The sequence below is a fragment of the Ornithorhynchus anatinus genome, chromosome 6 (assembly GCF_004115215.2).
Source record: "Ornithorhynchus anatinus isolate Pmale09 chromosome 6, mOrnAna1.pri.v4, whole genome shotgun sequence".
Lineage (NCBI taxonomy): Eukaryota > Metazoa > Chordata > Mammalia > Monotremata > Ornithorhynchidae > Ornithorhynchus > Ornithorhynchus anatinus.
The window spans coordinates 4041861-4061971 of NC_041733.1; positions in this window are offsets into that span (position 1 = coordinate 4041861).

Here is a 20111-nt window from a genome sequence, read left to right on the forward strand (position 1 = left end):
GTTCCCGCTGGGTCCGTCCACCTCCCCGGAGGCCCGACGGGGCTCCGGAGTCTTCTGTCTCGCCACTTCTCATCCATCTAGCCGCCGACCTCTCGCTCACGTCCCGTCCCTGGCCTGGAAGGCCCTCCCTCCTCAAATCTGACAACGACTCTCCCCTGCTTCAAAGCCTTATTGAAGGCCCACCTCCTCCAAGAGGCCTTCCCTGACTAAACCCTCCTTTCCTCTTCTCCCACTCCCTCTGTGTCTCCCTGACTTGTTCCCTTTATTCACCCCTGCCCCCAAGCCCCAAAGAGCAGGCCTGGGAGTCAGAAGGACCTGGGTTCTAATCCCGGGTCTGTCCCTGGTCTGCTTGACTTTGAACAATTCACTTCATTTCTCTCAGTTCCCTCGCCTGTAAAATGGGGATTGATGTTGGTATTGGTTAAGCACTTACTATGTGCAGAGCACTGTTCTTAGTGCTGGGGGAGATGCAGGGCAATCAGGTTGTCCCACATGTGGCTCACAGTTAATCCCCATTTTACAGATGAGGTAAGTGAGGCACAGAGAAGTTAAGAGATTTGCCCGCAGTCACGCAGCCGCCAAGTGGCGGAGCCGGGATTCGAACGCATGACCTCCGACTCCCAAGCCCGTCCTCTTTCCACTGAGCCATGCGGCTTCTCTACCGATTAAGACCGTGAGCCCCATCTGGGGCAGGAACTATGTCCATCCTGTTTGGCTTGGATCCACCTCGGCGCTTAGCACGGTGTCTTGTAGGTGGTTTGGCTTTAGCAAATACCACAATTTATCATTATTATTACTTCTGTAATTTATTTATATTAATGTCTGTCTCCCTCTCTAGGCTGTAAGCTCTTTGTGGGCAGGGAATGCGTCTGTTCTACTGACCTATTGGATTCCCCCCAGCTATTAGTCCCACACTCCCCACACAGTAAGTGCTTAATAAATACAACTGACGGGTCAGAAACCTTCGCCAGTGATGGCAGAACCGAGGCTGGAATGCAAGTGTCATGATTCCCCGAGCACCGTCGTTTCCACTGGCCCAAGAGCACGCATCTACGCAGGTACTTCCTCAGGAGAGGAGGTTCTCTGCTGGAACCGGGGCTAAGATAAAAATAATGTTGGTATTTGTTAAGCGCTTACTATGTGCAGAGCACCGTTCTAAGCGCTGGAGTAGATACAGGGTAACCAGGTTGTCCCACGTGAGGCTCACAGTTAATCCCCATTTGACAGATGAGGTCACTGAGGCACAGAGAAGTGAGGTGACTCGACCACGGTCACACAGCTGACAAGTGGCAGAGCCGGGAGTCGAACCCATGACCTCTGACTCCGAAGATAGGGAAGGGGAACGAGGGGGAGGACTTTTAGATCTAGGCCACTGGAGAGGCAGTGTGACCAAGCGGGTAGAGCATCGGCTGGGGCGTCAGACAGACCTGGGTTCTAATCTTGGCTCCTCCATTTGTCCGCCGCGTAACCTTGGGCAGGTCGCTCACCTTTGCGTCCCAGTTGCCTCATCTGCAAAATGGAGATTAAAACTAAGAGCCCTATATGGGACACGGACTGATTCGAACCCGGTTAGCTTGTTCTCACCCCAACGCTTAGTACAGTACCTGGAACATAGTAAGCACTTAAAAAAAGCCTTAAAAAAAAGGGTCTGGAGCCTGTTGTCCTGGTAGGACTGCCCAGCAAACGGACAGTGATAGTAGGGCAGCTTAACCCAAATACACCTCGGGAGGCCGCAGCTCTGGATGCCGGATGATGGAGGGAAAATTGACGGGGTCAGGAGAGATGTTGGGCACTGGTTCCAGTGAACTAAACGACCCTGCTTGTGACAGGTATATAAGAGGAAAGAAAGGCAAACCAAAGAGTGGCCTTAAATCTCTTTCTAACGACATTTCTTGGCAAAGGCCTCTCTTTCCTGCCAAAGCCTCCCCTCCTGCATTTTCTATACATTTTAGTCTGTTCCCCCAAATACTTTAATAGTTACCGTTTGCCCACCCCTACACTATTTACCTACTTGGACAATAAAATGTTACAGATAATGATAATGTGGGTATCTGTTAAGCGCTTACTATGTGCAGAGCACTGATCTAAGGGCTGGGGGAGATACAGGGTCGTCAGGTTGTCCCACGTGAGGCTCACAGTCTTCATCCCCATTTTACAGATGAGGGAACTGAGGCCCAGAGAAGTGAAGTGACTTGCCCACGGTCACACAGCTGACAAGTGACAGAGCCGGGATTCAAACTCGTGACTTCTGACTCCCAAGCCCGGGCTCCTTCCACTGAGCCACGCTGCTTCTCTACCCTCAAGTCTATAAGTTCCTTGTGGGTAGGAACTATAGAATAGTGCCTAACTCTTCTATTTTTATCAAACTCTAGACCCTAGGCTGCACTCTACATGTACTCTGTATCATACCCTAGACTATAATGATAATAATGATAATAATAATAATGTTGGCATTTGTTAAGCGCTTACTACGTGCCAAGCACTGTTCCAAGTGTTGGGGTAGATACAAGAGAATCAGGTTGTCCCACATACGGCTCACAGTTCCGCTTTTACAGATGAGGTCACTGAGCAGTGAAGCGACTTGTCCAAAGTCACACAACTGACAAGTGGCAGAGCCGGGATTCGAACCCATGAGCTCTGACTCCGAAGCCCGGGCTCTTTCCACTGAGCCACGCTGCTTCTCTGTAAGCTCGCGCTGGGCGGGGAATGTCAGTGTTTGTTACTGTACTTTCCCAAGTGCTTAGTACAGTTCTCTGCATACAATTAGCACTCAATAAACACGATCGAATAATGAATACTCTACTGAACACTTAGTCGAGGGCTCTAACACAGTAAGCACTCAATCGTAAAGAGAAGCAGCGTGGCTCAGTGGAAAGAGCCCGGCCTTCAGAATCAGAGGTCACGGGTTCGAATCCTGGCTCTGCCACTTGTCAGCTGTGCTACTGTGGGCGAGTCACTTCACTTCTCTGGGCCTCAGTGACCTCATCTGTCAAATGGGGATTAACTGTGAGCCTCACGTGGGGCAACCTGATTACCCTGTATCTCCCCCAGCGCTTAGAACAGTGCTCTGCACCTAGTAAGCGCTTAACAAATACCAACATTATTATTTATTGAGTGTTTCTTATGTGCGGAGCACCGTACTATTAGGTGCTTGAGAGAGTACAGGATAACAATATAACAGACACATTTCCTGCCCAGAACAAGCTCAAGAAAGCAATTGATCGATTGACTGGACCAGCATTTTCAACTCCATCTTGAGCACTCTGGGATGGATGGGATGTAAATCCTGAGTCTTTAAAGTATATCGCTCTTTATTCATTCATTCATTCAATAGTATTTATTGAGCGCTTACTATGTGCAGAGCACTGTACTAAGCGCTTGGGATGAACAAGTCGGCAACAGATAGAGACAGTCCCTGCCGTCTGACGGGCTCAGTGTCTAATCGGGGGAGACGGGCGGACGAGAACAAAGGCGATAAATAGAGTCGAGGGGAAGAACATCTCATAAAAACCGATGGCAACTAAATAGAATTGAGGCGATGTACAATTCATTAACAAAATAAATAGGGTAACGAAAATATATACAGTTGAGTGGACGAGTACAGTGCTGTGGGGATGGGAAGGGAGAGGTGGAGGAGCAGAGGGAAAAGGGGAAAAAGAGGGTTTAGCTGCGGAGAGGTAAAGGGGGGGTGGCAGAGGGAGTAGAGGGAGAAGAGGAGCTCAGTCTGGGAAGGCCTCTTGGAGGAGGTGAGTTTTAAGTAGGGTTTTGAAGAGGGAAAGAGAATCAGTTTGGCGGAGGTGAGGAGGGAGGGCGTTCCGGGACCGCGGGAGGACGTGACCCGGGGGTCGACGGCGGGATAGGCGAGACCGAGGGACGGTGAGGAGGTGGGCGGCGGAGGAGCGGAGCGTGCGGGGTGGGCGGTAGAAAGAGAGAAGGGAGGAGAGGTAGGAAGGGGCAAGGTGATGGAGAGCCTCGAAGCCTAGAGTGAGGAGTTTTTGTTTGGAGCAGAGGTCGATAGGCAACCCCTGGAGTTGTTTAAGAAGGGGAGTGACATGCCCAGATCGTTTCTGCGGGAAGATGAGCCGGGCGGCGGAGTGAAGAATAGACCAGAGCGGGGCGAGAGAGGAGGAAGGGAGGTCGGAGAGAAGGCCGACACGGTAGTCTAGCCGGGATATAACTAGAGCCCGTAACGGTAAGGTAGCCGATTGGGTGGAGAGGAAAGGGCGGATCTTGGCGATATCGTAGAGGTGAAACCGGCAGGTCTCGGTAACGGATAGGATGTGTGGGGTGAACGAGAGAGACGAGTCAAGGATGACACCGAGATTACGGGCCTGAGAGACGGGACACGGCTCCATACTTCTATTGCCCGTTCAGGTATTCGTTCAGTTCCAGGGTTCCCGGAATGCTTAGTAAAAACTAACAACCCTGTTATTTGTTGAGATCGTATTATACGTCAAGTCCTGAACAGTTATTGACCCTCATGGTGCACAGAGTCTAAACGGCCAGGGAACAGGCGTTGAATCCCCATTGTACAGACAAGGAAATAGAAGAATGAAGATATTAAGGGACACGTCCGCCCAAAGTCACCCAGCAGGGGATCACAGAGCCGGGATTAGAATCCAGGAGCTCCGACTCCTGGGCCTGTGCTCTTTCACCTGAGACCATGCTTGAGGAGAGAAGCGGCGCGGCTCAATGGAAAGAGCACTGGCTTGGCAGTCACAGGTCATGGGTTCTGATCCGGCCTCCGCCACTTGTCAGCTGTGTGACTTTGGGCAAGTCACTTTGCTTCTCTGTGCCTCGGTTACCTCGACTATAAAATGGGGATTAAGACTGTGAACCCCACGTAGGGCAACCTGATCACCTTATATCAACCCCAGCACTTAGAACAGTGGTTTGCACATAGTAAGCGCTTAACAAATACCATCATTATTATCATTATGATGAGGAGAGCTCTTATCAAAACAAGGCTCAGACAGGGCATGGTGGAGGATGGAAAGGCAGAGAGTTTTCAGGGGAAGCAGCCAACCAATCTACACAAAACACAAAGTAATAAAACAACATGAAAGTAAAATTTAAAGTGAGACAATGTGATTTCTTCAGAAGATTCCTTGTCTATCAGAGCATCCGTTAGGGGCCAGCATCCTCAGAGCTGAGCCTTATTAATTGATTCATTCATTCGTTCATTTGTTCGTTCATTCGTTCGTTAGTTCGTATTGAGCACTTACTGTATTAACTGTATTAAGTCTATTAACACTGTATTAAGCACTTTTTGAGAGTAGAATATAACAATAAACGGGCACCTTCCCTGCCCACAGTCTAGAAGGGGAGAAAGACATTAATATAAATGAATACATTACAGATGCGACCTCATGAGTTAACATCTCTTCTTGACCGTGAGCCCATTGTTGGTTAGAGATTGTCTCTCTCTTTTGACAAATCATACTATCCAAGTGCTTAGTACGGTGCTCTGCACACAGTAAGCGCTCAATAAATACGATTGAATGACTCCCTCGACATACAGAGCCCTTTCTTCACCTTCATAATCATCGGTATCATCCACGGTACTTATTGAGCGCTTGCTGTGTGATGATGATGTTGTTATTTGTTAAGCTCTTACTATGTGCAGAGCACTGTTCTAAGCGCTGGGGTAGATACAGGGTAATCAGGTAGTCCCACGTGAGGCTCACAGTCTTCATCCCCATTTTGCAAATGAGGGAACTGAGGCCCAGAGAAGTTAAGTAACTTGCCCACGGTCACACAGCTGACAAGTGGCAGAGCCGGAATTCGAACCCATGACCTCTGATTCCCAAGCCCGGGCTCTTTCCACTGAGCCACGCTGTTTCTGCAGACCACTGTACTAAGTGCTTGGGAGAGGACAATGCAAAAACGAGTTCCGCTTTCAGCCAGAGCAGCCATAGTAAAGACATTTGAAAGGGCCGTGAGAGTGAGATCTAAAAACACCGATTCATCCTCGTTTTTACACTTCGGAGCTCAAGCCTCTGCGATGAATTGGTTTTATCTGACTGTTCCACCTGGTTGGAACTGAGAAGGTGGATGCCGTGGGGAAGTCTGGTGATGCCGTCGACCGATAACCCTGCAAGAGGAGACAATGTGCCCGGTGGAATTGTTTTCCCTGAGGAGAGAGAGGGAGGAATTAGAAAACAGCGGTTGATTAAAGTAAATCGGAACTGGGACGCCGTAGATCCGTACCGTGGCTGGGTACGAAGAGACTGTTGGATAATACAAATAATGAAATGCGGTATTTGTTAAGCACTGTATTAAACGCTGGGGTGGATACAAGCAAATCGCGTTGGGCACATTCCCGGTCCCACATGGGAATCACAATCTCTATCCCTATTTTACAGATAAGGTAACCGAGGCACAGAGAAGTGGAGCGACTTGACCGGCGTCACAAAACAGACAGGTTGTAGAGCTGGGATTAGAACTCAGGACCTTCTGACGCCCAGGCCCTGCTCTGTCCACTGTGCCATGCCGCTTCCCTGGTCCACATGGTCAAAGATGCTTGAAGCAGGCTGAGACTTAGTTCGTTACTTATAGAGAGTCTCTCCTGTGCCAGACTCTGTATGAAGGACTGAGGTTGATGGGAATGGACACATCTGGAACCCAGAATCTAAGACTGAGGAAGTGGAGGTTTCTTATTCCCATTTAACAGATGAGGGAACTGACAATCACAGAGATTCAGTGACACGTAGAAGCCCAGCGACAGATCTGTAATTTTATTTATTTATACTGATGCTTGTTTACTCGTATTGATGTCTGTCTCCTCATCTCTAGAAAATGAGCTCGTTGTTGGCAGGGATTTTCTCTCTTTATTGCTCTATTATACTTTGTCCAACCTGCTAATCTTGTGCTTACCCTTGCGCTTAGTAATAATAATAATGATACTGTTGGTATTTGTTAAGCGCTTACTATGTGCCAAGCAATGTTCTAAGCGCTGGGGTGGATACAGGATAATCAGGTTGTTCCACGTGAGGTTCACAGTTAATCTCCATTTTACAGATGAGGTAACTGAGGCACAGAGAAGTTAAGTGACTCGCCCACAGTCGCACAGCTGCCAAGTGGCAGAGCCGGGATTCAAACCCGTGACCTCTGACTCCCAAGCCCGGGCTCTTTCCACTTAGCCACGCCGCTTCTCTGGTACAGTATTTGGCACATAGAAAGTGCTTAATACCCTAATTATTATACCATTAAAGAGTTCACAGTTAAGCACTCAATAATTATGGTTGATTGATTGACTGAGATTCAAAGAAGCAAATGTTCCAGCTGCCCTTCCTAATTCATTCCCATATTAAATAATCCTTCCAGAAAATTCATCAGGTCCGAACTAAATCCCTCAGGCTGTTGATTTTGTTTTTCTATTATTATGGTTTTCATCAAGCCCTTTCTATGTGTCTAACACTATTCTAAGTGCTTGGGTAGGTATAAGTTAATTAGGTAGGACACAGTCCCCTGTCCCACCTAGGGTTCACAGCTAAGTCAGAGGTAAGGGGTATTTAATTCCCACTTTACAGTTGAGGAAGCTGAGGCACAGAGGAAGTGAAATGACTTGCCCAAGGTCATACAGCAAACAACTGGCAGAACGGGGTTTAGAATCCAGGTCCTCTGACTCCCAGATCTCCGCTCTTTCCACTAGGCCACACTGCTACTCTAATCCCACATGGTTTGTCTATGGACAATACCGTAAAAATCTGGGGACCGCCTTGCTTAAGAACCTTCACCCTTTATTCCATCTTCCCTAATTCGTTTCCTTCCAAAGCCTAAGTCACAGGAAGTGTCCTGCATTAGTGAATGCTAAATAGCCCGACGGAGATCCGAATAACAAACACATACATCTGTTTGACCTTGTCGAGACAGAGGTGTGGACCAAAATGCGACGAGGACCGCTGAAGATTGATGGTGTTGGCTTACCTTTAATTACCTGGAAACACTAACACAAGGTATCCCAGGTGAGCCGCCTCTCACGGAAATGCTCTTCTGCGCATGCAAAAGACGGGTTCCTATTTCTCCTTCATTAATTCCTTGGGACAGTGTCAGTATTAAATCCATTATTCCGTTCGGCAGCGGTGTGATCTATCTCTCGGATCGAGGTTACTTTTTCGCTTTTATCTTAAATATCAGCCATCTGTCATGGGTAGCCTATAGCATTTTTGACACTTTTTTAATGTCCCCTAACTGCAGCTTTTATTGAATATATGTTTTTGTAATCTCAATTTCTATAGCACCGGGGACTGCATTATTTATATCCTGAATGTAGTTCTAAGTACTATTAAAGCATATTGATGTATCCTTTTTCATAACCCAAAGAAATGAACTCATCACAACACGCCATTATTTCAAAATATTTGGATGTACCTTGGGTTAAAAATCCACAATAAAAATAAATGCCATTCTGAAGTCCTAGCTAATCTATAAACATGCTTCCTGGGAAGAAAAAAAATAATAATGAAGGGAGACAGAATTTCGAACTCATTTAAATAGTTGGGCCTTTTCCACATCATTTTGGCCGGCCCTAGACTGTAAGCTCATTGTGGGCAGGGAATGTGTCTGTTTTACTGTTACGGTGTACTCTCCCAAGCACTTAATACAGTCCTCTGTGTGCAATAAACCGCAGTGATTGATTAATCGATTCAGATGTGTAGGTTTCAAGTCATCTATGGTAAATGCCACCTTGTACAACCTTCAGCCATTGTGGAATCTTAACATTAAGTGGGTTTGAGAAAGAAGAAAAAAATCACCTGCTTGTACTTGTCTCCTACTGACAGACTGAGTTGTCAGGAAAAGAAGAACAGAAAAAAAAGTATGTTTTTGTTTTAGGTTTGTTTTTTTTTTTAAACTATCATGTAAGGGAACTGAATAACTTTAGAGGGAAAGAGAGAAAATTTGGAGAGAGAATCCATTTTTTCATTAATCCTTGCCTGACGTGTTGATCTCCTTCCTGGCCCAAATAACTCAAGCAGTAAGAGTAAATCTTAGTCAAGTTGCTCAGTCATAGCTCCTTACTTTTCACTGTTCCTCTTTCCACCTCTCCCCGAAGGATGATGGCAGGAAGTAACTCCGCCATCCAAGGTATCCGAGCCCCTGGGACAGATAATGCTCTATGTGTATCGCGCGAAGTACTCGGGAGGGTTGTGCTTTGCACAGGGTAGGCATTTCGTAGATATTATCACTATTACCACCACTCTAAAGGTAAAAGACAACCTGCCTTCAACGTGCTTGCGATAAAAGTCGATCGTATTTAATTCATTCATATTTTTTGAGCACTTACTGTGTGCAGAACACTGTACAAAGTGTTTGGGGTTGTAGGATATAACAGTAAGCAGACATTCCCCGCCTACATTGAGATTACAGTCTAGAGGGGAGTTTACAGTCTTGAGGACGTAGCGTAACCCAGGTGCTAAGCACTGCGGTAGATACGAAATAATCTGTTGGATACGGACCCTGTCCCACGTAAGGTTCAGTGTCTAAGTAGGAGAGAAAAGGACTTAATCTCCATCCTACAGATAAGGGAACTGAGACCCAGAGAAGAATGATTTGCCCAAGGTCATACCGCAGAAGAGCGTGGCATAGTGGATGGAGCACGGGCCTGGGAGTTAGAAAGTCATGAGTTCTAATTCTGGCTCTGCCACTTATCTGCTGGGTGACCTTGGGCAAGCTGCTTTAATAATAAAAATAATCAAGTTGGTATTTGTTAAGCGCTTACTATGTGCAGAGCACCGTCCTAAGCGCTGGGGGAGATACAGGATAACCAGGTTGTCCCACGTGAGGCTCACAGTTAATCCCCATCTTACAGATGAAGTAACTGAGGCACCGAGAAGTGAAGTGACTTGCCCACAGTCGCACAGCTGACAAGCGGCGGAGCCGGGAGTCGAACCCATGACCTCTGACTGCGGAGCCCAGGCTCTTTCCACAGAGCCACGCTGCTTTACTTCTCTGAACCTCAGTTGCATCAACTGTAAAATGGGGATTGAGATTGGGAGCCCCTCGTGGGATGGGGGCTATGCCCAACCTGATTTGTTTGTATCCACCACAGCGCTCCGTATAGTGCCTGGCACATGGTAAGCACTTATCAGATATTATTATTTTGTGGCGGAGCCAGTATTAGATTTAGTAGTCTGTTCATTTCTTTAAGAGATTATTACACAGGTGAAATTAATTCGATATCTATAGCTAAGAGATTGAGACTAAGCGATGCCGAGAGGCTAACAAAAAGGAGCTCAATAGTTCTCATGGTAAATGAACATATAATACAAATAATAATAACAATAATATAATGGTGATAATAAAATTTATCATATGTGTTTGCTTTTAGCATTCACTGTGTGTCAAGTACTGTGCTAAGCACTATGGTAGACAAAAAAAAAAAAATGAGTTTGCACTCGGTCCCCGACCCACATGGAACTCACAGTCTAAGTGGACAGAGAGCAGGTATTCATAACGCATTTTATAAAAGTGGAAAATAAAGGTACAGAAAAGTCAAGCGACTTCGCCCAAATTTCACAACAGGCAAGTCCAAAAAAAAAATGTTGCCATAAATTGTACGATATGCAATCTACATTATCCAATTTTAAGATGATTTAACAGAAAAAATCCACCAATTTAAACTCGTTGATTGGTTACTAAAACGATAATTCAATATTGTTTTCAGTGTCCTAATCAGGACTAAAATTTCCCTGGTACATTATTTTCACTTACAATTAACAGATGCAATAAAAACAAAAACTTCATTAAAGGCATAACTAGGTAATTATAAACAAGTTCAATGGCCAGCTGGCTAGCTTAATCATCTATATTATGCTTACAATTAATTGCAAGGCAAGTTTAACCACATAAAATGGATTCATGATGAATATATGTTTTGGAAAATTGATTTTAAATTTAGAAGACTTGATTCAGCTATCTTAACTCTCCCAAAGGGAATACAACGTTATAAATAACCTACATTGGTAGAGTATGGAGAAGCAGTGTGGCTCAGTGGAAAGAGCACGGGCTTTGGAGTCAGAGGTCATGGGTTCGAAACCCGGCTCTGCCACTTGTCAGCTGTGTGACTTTAGGCAAGTCACTTGACTTCTCTGTGTCTCAGTTCCCTCATCTGTAAAATGGGGATTAAGACTGTGAGCCTCACGTGGGGCAACCGGATTCCCCTGTATCTACCCCAGCACTTAGAACAGTGCTCTGCACATAGTAAGCACTTCAGAAATACCAACATTATCATTACCCCGACGCTTAGAACAGTGCTCTGCACATAGTAAGTGCTTAACAAATACCAACATTATTATTATTATTATTATAGCTAAGCCACAGATTCATATTTTGTGTATGCAGTGCTTTAACGCACATATGTGTTACATATAAAGCTATAAAGTAATTTAACATAATACTAAAAAAAAAAGAATCTTCCATTACGAAGTTTAACACTGGATAAATAGTTTCTTCCTAGAGGCAAAATGACACTGATGTCTGGGATAGATTTATTAATAAAAACATAACTTGCTTCATAAAATCATTTTAACAAATGATTTGCTCCCATGAAAGAATAATTTCCGGAATTACGTCCATAAATCTGAGTTGTTATTTAGTTGTTTTTTGTTTTTTTTCCCAGTGATGTTGCAGTGGCCTTTCTTTCAAGGACGTTTTTCTTGAAGCAATCAGCTTTTAATTAAACCAATGGGTATTACAGATTTCTAAAGCCATCACACCGATGATTATATTTTTCTTTAGCTAAATCCATCTGTGGATTTAAGTGACAGATAATCAAAATCAGTATAGCCCAAAATGTTGCAATTTTTGTTAAGTATTCAGAGTGAATTTTCAACTAATAACAGACCATGAGTTGATGTCACAGTTCAGGTAGAAGATGAATGATTGCCTATGGAACGATTCTGTGATCTGTTTGTGAGAACAGTAAAGGAGAGACAACGAGCTAGGAAAATAATTACAACGGTGAATTTGGTTCTCTACCACAAATGGGAGATAGTGGATTGCCGCAGTGAATCCCTAACACCCCAAACTTTGTTAAAAATCAAAGGGTGGTATTTATTAAGCACTTATTACGTGCAAAGCACTGTTCTAAGCGCTGGGGGATACAAGCTGATCAGATTGCCGCATGTGAGGCTCACAGTTTTAATCCCCATTTTACAGATGAGGCAACTGAGGCCCAGAGAAGATAAGCGACTTGTCCAAAGTCACACAGCTGGCGAGCGGCAGAGGCGGGATCAGAACCCATGACCTCTGACTCCCAAGCCTGGCGTCTTTCCACTGAGCCACGTTGCTTCTCTGCCCAAATAGACATCCTCAGCACTTGCATATTTGCCTCTTCCCTCGGTATTTACGTATTTCAATCGCTCAGTGGTATTTCCTTAGTGCTTATTGTATGCAGAACAGTCATTCATTCATTCAGTCGTATTTATCGAGCGCTTACTCTGTACTGAGCACTGGACTAAACGCTTAGAAAGTACACTTCGGCAACAGATAGAGACAATCCCTACCCAACAATTGGCCGCTCTAAACACTTGGGCGACGGAGAGGAAGATATTGATCTAAATAAATTATTGAGATACATAAAGTGGTGGGAGGCTGACGGGGTGGGGCTGAGGGAGGGGTGAATGAATATCAAGTCTTTAAAGGGTATAAATCCAAGTTCATAGGTGACGACGAAAGGAGAGGACGGGGGCTAGTCCGGGAAGCAGCGTGGCTTAGTGGAAAGAGCCCAGGCGTGGGAGTCAGAGGTCGCGGGTTCTAATCCCGACTCTGCTGCTTGTCTGCTGTGTGACCTAGGGCGATTCACTTAACTTCTCTGGGCCTCAGTGACCTCATCTGTAAAAACGGGGATTAAAAAACGTGAACCCCACGTGGGAAAATCTGATTACCCTGTATCTACCCCAGCGCTTAGAGCGGTGCTCTGCACATAGTAAGCGCTTAACAAACACCATAATCATTATTAAGGTCTTTTAGAGGAGGCGATTTGGCTAAGGGTTGGAAGGTGGGGAGAGTGTTGGTCTGGGGCAGATGAAAGAGAAGGGAGTTTCTGACCAGAAGGAGGTGGCTGACAAAGAGTTGGCAGTGAGGTTAGACAAGATTGAGGTACAGTCAACAACCTGGCACTAGAGGAGCGAAGTGTGTGGGCCGGATATAGTAATAACAATAATAATAACGGCATTTCTTAAGCACTTACTCTGTGCCGGACACTGTATTAAGCACTGGGGTGGATACGAGCAAACAGGTTGGACACAGTCCCTGTCCCACGTGGGGCTCCCAGGCTCAATCCCCATTTTACAGATGAGGGAACTGAGGCACAGAGGTAGTGAAGTGACTGACCCTCGGTTACCCAGCAGACAAGTGGCAGAGGCCAGTTAGAACCCATGACCTGGTGACTCCCAGGATCATGCTCTATCCGTTATGCCACGCTGCTCCTCTAGTGAGAAATCAGTGATAGAAGGTAGGAGGGAGGAAGTCGATGGAGCACTTTAAGCCGACGGCAAGGAATTTTTGTTTATTGTGGAGCTGGTGAGGCAACCACTGGGGGTTCTTGAAGGCTGGGGATCTGTCAACTGAATTTATTTTTAGAAAAACGGTCCGGGAAGCAGAACAAAGTAAGGACTGGAGTGGGGAGCGACAGGACGCAGGGAGGCAAGCCAAGATACTGACGCCGCTGATGTCTCAAGGTGGGATATACGTGTTCGGAGCAGCATAACTGTAGTTTGGAGGGAGAAAAAAGGGTGGGCTTTAGTGATGTGGAGGTAAAATCAATAGGATTTGGTGACAGAGTGAATGTGTGGGTTAATTGAAAGATCAAGTTCACAGGCTTATGAATAAGGGAGGACAGTGGTAATCCCTTCAGTGATGAGAAAGACATGGGGAAGAAAAGGTTGGGGTGGGAAGACAAGTTCATCTTTTTTGGACATGTTAAGCTTCAGGGGTTGGCGGGACATCCAAGTGGAGATGTCCTTAAAGCAGGAGGAAACAGGAGACTGCAGAGAAGAAGAAAAATCAGGGCTGGAGAGGTAGATTTGGGAATCTCCCGCATAGAGATGGTGGTTGAACCGTGGGAGCGAATAAGTTCTCCGAGGGAGCGAGCGTAGAGGGAGAATAAGAGGGGACCCAGAGCTAAGCCTTGAGGGCCACCCACAGTGAGAGACTGAGAATGAGAGGCCAGAGAGATAGGAGGGGAACCAGGAAAGGACAGCGATGGGGAAGTCAAGCTTGGATAACGTTCGCAGGAGAAGGGGGTGTTGAAGACGGATGAGAGGATGAGGATGAATAGGACAGAGTTGAGCTCACTGGATTGGGCATGAAGAAGGTCACTGGTGACCTTAGAGAGGACGGTTTCTGTGGAGCGAAGCGGCTGGAAGCCAAACTGGAGAAGGCCAAAGAAACAGCACGGCCTAGTGGAAAGAGTATGGACCTGGGAGTCAGAGGACCTGGGTTCTAATCCCGGCCCCATCGCTCATCTGTTCTGTGACCTTGGGCAAGTCATTTAACTTCTCTGTGCCTCAGTTACCTCATCTGTAAAATGAGGACTGAGACTGTGAGCCCCATGTGGGACAACCTGATTACCTTGGATCAACCCCGGCGCTTAGAACAGTGCTTTGCACATAGTAAGCGGCTCAAAAACTGCCATAATTATTATTATTATTATTATTATCATCATTACCTTGGCTCTACCCCAGCACTTGAAACAGCGGTCGGCATGTCGCTTGAAACAGCGGTCGGCATGTAGTAAGTGCTTTACAAATATCAAAATTATCATTATTACTATCATCATTATTATTATTACATCCACCCCAGGGTTTAGTGCAGTGCCTGACACATAGTAAGTGCTTAACAAGTACCAGAAATATTATATTTACCCCAGCAGGTGAGGCTGAATACAATGCAGTCTACTAAGCACTTGGGAAAGTACACCAGAAACCCGAGACACACGCCCTGCCCTGGAGGAGCTTCCATTTTAATGGAGAAGACATAAAAATATTTACAAATAGAGTGCACCAAATGAATGATTGACTGTAATCAAACATCTCTCCACAAGTGCTGGAAGGGTAGAAATACAGATGTAAGTAGATAAGATAATAAAATTAGAAGCATCAGAGAAGCAGTGTGTGGCAAACTGGTGCGAGCATGGGGTCTGGGAGTCAGAAGGTTCTGGGTTCTAATCCTGGCTCCACCACATGTCTGCTGTGTGGCCTGGGCCAAGTCACTTCACTTCTCGGTCCCTCCGTTACCTCATCTGTAAAATGGGAATTAAGACTGCGAGCCCTATGTGGGATCGGGACTGTGTTCAACCTGATTATCTTCTATCTAGCCCAATGCTTAGAACTGTGCCTGGCACATAGCAGGCACTTAGATGCCACAATTATAATAATAATAGTGACTATTATTATTATTTTTCCTAGAGATGGAGGTGGGTTGACGAGACTCAGTGTGAAGGAGGTTAATTGGGGAAAACTTATTGGAAGAGGATTTTTCAAAGTAGGGAGAGCTGTGCTCTGTCAAATTAGGTGTGGAATGGATTTAATAATACAGATGGTATTTGTTAATAATAATAATGTTGGTATTTGTTAGGCGCTTACTATGTGCCGAGCACTGTTCTAAGCGCTGGGGTAGACACAGGGGAATCAGGTTGTCCCACGTGGGGCTCACAGTCTTAATCCCCATTTTACAGATGGGGTCATTTGTTAAGTGCTTACTTTGTGCCAAACACTATTGTAAGCACTAGGGTAGATACAAATTGATCAGGTTGGACACAGTGTCTGCGTCCATTTTCAAGGCTGGGAATGCCATCCACAGTGGAATGGGGCAGAGGAGGAAAACTGATGTTGGCATCTGCAGATGCAGAAGAGAGAAGTGGGAAGATAATAATAATAATTATGGCAGTTTTCGAGCCGCTTACTATGCGCAAGGCACTGTTCTAAGCGCTGGGGTTGATACAAGTTAATCAGGTTGTCCCACATGGGGCTCACAGTCTTAATCCCCATTTTACAGATGAGGTGACTGAGGCCCAGAGAAGTTAAGTGACTCGCGCAAAGTCACAGAGCTGATAAGTGGCCGAGTTGTGATTAGAACCCATGACCTCTGACTCACAAGTCTGGGCTCTTTCCACTAAGCCACGCTGCTTCTCAGTTGGTCCTGTGACAACAAATGAAGGTGACCCCCGGACCCTAAGGACCATATCTTGAAAGCGTAGGCCCTGGCTATTTCTGCTTATTCAAAATTATAATTCCCTTCCCAACTCGATCCATTCTACAGTGGTGAAACCCGCATTCCAAATGAAAGACAAGACTCCCGGAGAAGCCGGTCCATTGGATTTGGGACTACGAGGAATTGAAATAAGCCAAGACAGACAACTTCATGAATGAGGAACATGTTCAGCATTGGTAATCTGTGAAATATCAAGCTTTCAGATCCGATAAACTCCCTGCCGATCCAATATATTGCCCCAAATAGCTATTTATGGGATTCTAAATCAAACCATGTAGTAATATTAATGTTACTTATTGAACTTCTACTAAGTCCCATATTGCACCCTACTAAGCACTTGGGAGAGGCAGAAAGAGCGTGCAGAAGTGGGAAAATCCCTGTTACGGAGCAAGCAAGCGATCCATCGTCGTATTTACTGAGCACTTACTGAGTAGTGAACTCCATACTAGGCATTTGGATGTTAAGCAGCGTTGCCTAGTGGATAGAGCATGGGCCTGGGACTCAGAACGACCTTGGTTCTAATTCCAGCTCTGTCGTTTTGCTGTGTGACCTTGGGCAAATCACTTGGCTTCTCTGTATCTCAGTTACCTCATCTAGTCATTCATTCATTCCATCGTATTTACTGAGCGCTTACCATGTGCAGAGCACTGTACTAAGCGCTCGGAATGTACAATTCGGCAACAGAGGCAATCCCTGCCCAACATCGGGCTCAAATGGGGATTGAGACTGTGAGCTCCATGTGGGATGTGGACTGTGTCCGACCTGATTATCTCGTACCTACCCCGGTGCTTCGCACGGTGCCTGGCACATAATAAGTGCTTAACAAATGCCATGAAAATACAAAATACAAGAACACTAACAACAAACAAACAAACAAACAAACAAAAAACACAGTGGAGTTGATAGACACATTCCCTGCTCACAAGGAGCTCACAGCTTTGAGGGAGGAGAATTTAACTGAACTTGAATGATAACTGGAGACGAATTATGCTTTTTTCAGAAATGGCACATTTTTCATGTATTCCGTTTTCAAAATATCACTGCTTCCCTCCGAGGAGCAAGTCCAAGCAAAACAAACACAGCGAATACCTGTTCTGGGTTTTTCAAGGTACCTGAATACATGCCAATAAAAATGAATTGATCACCATCAGAGGATATAGGGACTATGTCCTAGCAAAAATAAGAAACAAACTTGGGAAACTGATCCGAACGACATCACTTGCAAATCTTTATCACGTTAAACCGAGCACTGGTTAACTTACCAGTCGTATCACAAACTCACAGATCTTTTCTTGGTATTAGGCATCTAATCTGAGAATTACCACGGCAAGAATGGTAACGTAGATGCCAGGTGCATCCTGAATAATTCATTTCAGGGCCATGTCAATTCCGCTACATGCCGAAAGGAAATGCACCATGGAATACATACGATCAGAAGGCTTCACTTGCAATCCCAGCTCCATCGCTTGCCCGCTGGGTGACCTCGGGAAGGTCACTTAATCAATCAACGGCATTCATTGAGCGCTTAGTGTGCAGAACACTGTACTAAGCACCTGGGAGAGTAAAATATAACAGAGTCGGTAGACGTATTCCCTGCTCGCCAAGAGCGACGTAACTTCTCTGTGCCTCTATAAAATGGAGGTTCAATCCCTATTCTTGTATGGGAACGGGACTGTGTCTGACCTGATTATCTTGTATCTGCCCCAGAGCTTAGTAAAGTGCTCAGCATATAGTGTATGCTTAACCTGTACATTTTTTTTAATCTAAAAAGATTAAATTTTACTTCCTATTATTAATGAAGTACTACTTAAGTGCACCTGTATTTCTCATTTATTTACTTTTCTCATTAGTTTGTTTCCAAGGTGTTAGAGCGATGAGCAATGAGGACCTTATTAAGCTTTCTTATGAATGAAATGACTGGAATTAAGCATTGTAAAAGTGGAAAAATACACATTCCAGAATGAGACGTCTTCAGCTCACTGGGAGTTGAATCCTCCACGGGGCAATTGGGAATTCCAAATGGCCTCTGTCTTGGAAGGAGCGTACAGCTCTTTCTGGACTGAAAGCTGCTTGTGGGCAGGGAACACATTCATTCATTCAATCGTATTTATTGAGCGCTTACTGTGTGCAGAGCACTGTACCAAGTGCTTGGAAAGTACCGTTTAGCAACAAAGAGAGGCAATCCCCCCCCCCCCATAATGGGCTCACAGTTTAGAATGGGGGAGATAGTCAATAAAACAAGTGAATAGGCATTAATAGCATCAGTATAGATGAAATCATATCATATATATATAGCAGAACAAGTGAACAGGCATTAATATAAATAAATAGAATTATAGCTATGTACATATATATACACAAGTGCTGAGGGACAGAGAGGGAGCAGTACAGCAAAGGGAGCTAGTCGGGGCGATGGCGGGGAGGGTGAGCTGGGGAAAAGGGGTGTTTAGTCTGGGAAGGCCTCCTGGAGGAGGTTCTCCCAAGCACTTAGTACATTACTCTGAGCATAGTAAGCAACCAAGACATATGATTGATTGATTGATTGATTGATTGATTGAGAAGAGTACAACCTAATGAGGGAGGGAGGACAAACACAATACTATGGTCATGAGACCACCGATCTCTCCAGACCATAGAGAAGCAGCATGGTTTAGTGGATGAAGCACGGGCCTCGGAGTCAGAAGGTCATGGGTTCTAATCCCTGCTCTGCCACCTGTCTGCTCTGTGCCCTTGGGCGTGTCACTTCACTTAGCCAGTCAAAGGGCAGGGACTGTATCTATTACCAATTTGTACATTCCAGGCACTTAGTACAGTGCTCTGCACATAGTAAGCGCTCAATAAATACTATTGAATGAATGAATGGGCCTCAGTTACCTCATCTGGAAAATGGGGATCAAGAGTGCGAGCCCTTTTTGAGACAGGGACAGGGTCCAACCTGACTGCCTTGTATCTACCCCAGCTCTTAGAACAATGTTCGGCAGGTAGTAAGTGCTTAACGAGTACCGTATCATTATTATTATTATCATTATAGAGCTACTTGTTCCTGTCTCGTACTCCCTATTCCAGTTTCTAAGGGCCTCATATAGAGCCCTCGATTCAGGAGCCAAGGGGCAGCTGATAGGTAAGTGATCTATTTCTTCAGCCTTCATGATTTTCCATCAGTTTGGATTGTAAATGCGTTTGTGGCAAAATAGTCCCCCGAGCCTCTTGACCACCAGCTAAGGTGGTAAAAAGCTGCGGGTTTGGTTTGTATTCCCCACTGAAGGGGGGCAACGTAATTGATACCTTTAAAGCCGACAGTAAGACTGTTTTTTATGACGTAGAGGTTGCTGAGAAAACACTGGAGGTTCTTGAGCGGGGAAACACGGACTGAACGTTTTCGTAGAAAAACGATCCGGGCAGCAGAGTGAAGTACGGATTGGAGTGGGGAGAGACAGGAGGCAGGGAGGTCATCAGGAAGGCTGATAGGGCATGGAGCGTGTTTCTTTAACGTTCTGGTGTACTCTCCCAAGTGCTTAGTAGAGTGCTCTGCACACAGTAAGCGCCCAATAAATACAGTTGAATGAATGGATGAACGAATACAGTAATTAAGGCGGGATAGGATAAGTGCTTGCATTAACATGGCAACAGTTTGGATGGAGAGGAAGGGCAACTGTGAGTGAAGCTGTGAAGGCTGAACAGGTGGGATTCAGTGACAGAGCGACTATGTGGTTGGAATGAGAGCGATGATTCGAGGATAAGGGCAGAGTCGTGGGCTTGTGAGACAGGGAGGATGGTGGTGCTGTCTACAGGGATGGGACGATCAGCGGGAAGACAGGGTTTGGGTCGGAGGACAAGTGGTTCTGTTTTGGGCAGGTTAAGTTGGTGGTGTCGGTGGGACATCCAAGTAGAAGTTT